Source organism: Momordica charantia (assembly GCF_013281855.1).
Source record: "Momordica charantia cultivar OHB3-1 chromosome 11 unlocalized genomic scaffold, Mcharantia_2.0 BLBB01000011.1, whole genome shotgun sequence".
In the NCBI taxonomy this organism is placed as follows: domain Eukaryota; kingdom Viridiplantae; phylum Streptophyta; class Magnoliopsida; order Cucurbitales; family Cucurbitaceae; genus Momordica; species Momordica charantia.
The window spans coordinates 19,684,274-19,686,359 of NW_028275159.1; the positions used below are offsets into that span (position 1 = coordinate 19,684,274).

General features: G+C 41.8%; 1 non-coding gene across 1 annotated transcript; it reads left to right on the forward strand.

The window, feature by feature from the left end:
- Nucleotides 1-1,734: 1,734 nt before the first annotated feature.
- On the forward strand, nucleotides 1,735-1,841 carry LOC148208274 (small nucleolar RNA R71). Its single transcript, XR_015789140.1, has one exon. It is a non-coding gene; the product is annotated as a small nucleolar RNA R71 (small nucleolar RNA).
- Nucleotides 1,842-2,086: the final 245 nt, after the last annotated feature.

Genomic DNA, 2,086 nt, shown 5'->3' on the forward strand with positions numbered 1-2,086 from the left:
GGATTCAAGCTATTTATAGCAGAGCACTCTTCAAAGTCTCCTGGTAATTTCATGGCATCTAGAACGTTAAATTTAACTTCTTCATTATTTACCCTCATTGTAATTTCTCCCTTCCTTACATTAAAAACTGTATCCCCAGTGGCTAGAAATGGTCTTCCCAAAATAATGGGAACGTCTAAGTCCGCCTCGCAATCTAGAATGATAAAGTCCGCAGGGAAAATGAATTTGTCCACCTGGACTAAAACATCTTCTATCTTTCCCTCAGGTCTTATGATAGATCTATCTGCTAGTTGGAGGGTAACCGTAGTAGGTCTAGCTTCTCCTATGCCTAAAGATTTGAAAACTGATAATGGCATAAGATTAATGCTAGCGCCTAGATCACATAATGCCCTACCTAAGTTTTTTCCTCCTATGGAACATGGAATGGTAAAACTGCCAGGATCATTACATTTCATGGGTAGCGGGCTGCCTACAGCTTCACTACTACATTTTGTCATGGCTACCAGTTCATGCTCTCCTATTTTTTTCTTCCTAGAAACTATATCTTTCAAAAACTTAGCATAATTTGGCATCTGTTCTAGAGCATCTACTAATGGTATATTTATATGCAGTTGTTTTAAAATATCTAAAAATTTTCTAAACTGGGAATCATTATTTTTCTTTACTAATCTTTGTGGAAACGGGGGAGTAGGGGTAAAAGAAGGCTGTACCTGTGGAGGAACACTCGGGGTGTCCTCATTACCTTTTCTAATATTTTCTTTTTCTGGTGTTGTTGGATTTTCTGGTATCTTTACAATTGGTTCAGTGGACGGAATCTGTACATCTGTTGTTGGCATTGTTGGTCCATCATATGCCAGTCCACTCCTGAGGGTGACAGCTTTGCACTGTTCTTTCCCTTCTCGTTTTGGTAATTCAGTATGGCCTGGAAAAGAACCTTGTGGTCTATTCTTCAATTCATTGGCGAGCTGTCCCAATTGGGTCTCGAAATTCCTCATTGATGCCGCTTGGGATTGTATCACTGCGTCGGTTCGGGCCATGTACTCCTTCATCATATTCTCAAGATTTGAGTTGTTATTTTGAACTGGTGGAGTCTGTGTTCTCTGATTATACTGCTGTTGCGGTGGTGGGATGTATTGCTGTGTAGGTGGAACATAGGGCTGCTTGTTCTGTTGGCTCTGCCCTTGATTAAAACCGCTCGAACCTCCTTGTCCTCCCCATGAGAAATTAGGGTGGTGCCTCCAACCTGGGTTGTAGGTGTTCGAATATGGGTTAAAGTTCCTATTGTTCCCATGTCCTACATAAAAAACAGAAGCAGGGTTATGTGGACAATTATCATAGATATGGTTTTCACTGCAAAATGAACAAATGAGATCGTTGACTTGGCAAACAGGGGCAGGAGTGCAATAATCCGACTGCACAGGTTGTATCGGCGTGGCTAATGGATTTTTTATTCCCAATGCCATCTCTTTCAGCCTCTGGTTCATTGTAACCATCTCTTTTTGCATCGAGGTCGCAATGTCCAGAGCCAAAACTCCAGCTGGATCTTGCTTCTTTGGTGCTGCCCTAGATCTTTGCGAACACCATAGTTCGTTATGTGAAGCTAAGTCATTTAGGATGTCAACTATCTCGTTGAATGTCTTCTTTGTAAAGGCTCCGTTGGCAGCATTGTTTAGCATCATCTTAGTAGGATGATCTAAACCTCTAAAGAAATGTTCTATCTGGATGCATGCCGGTAAGCCATGGTTCGGACATTTCCTGATTAGTTCTTTAAATCTCTCCCACGCCTCGTGAACAGGTTCACGATCATATTGTCTAAAGGAGATGATCTCCTCTCTGATATCAGCGTGGCGAGTAGGTGGAAAGAATTTTGTTAAGAACTTCTCCACTAACGACCCCCATGTGGTGATGGATCCCGGTGGAAATGCATTGAGCCATGCTCTAGCTTGGTCCTTCAAAGAAAATGGAAAAAGTGTTAGTCTCAGAGCATCGTCTGTTATACCAGGTAATCGAAATGCATTTGCAATTTGAATGAATGATTTCAGATGATCATGTGGATCCTCATGTTCCTGCCCTCCAAAATGTCCAA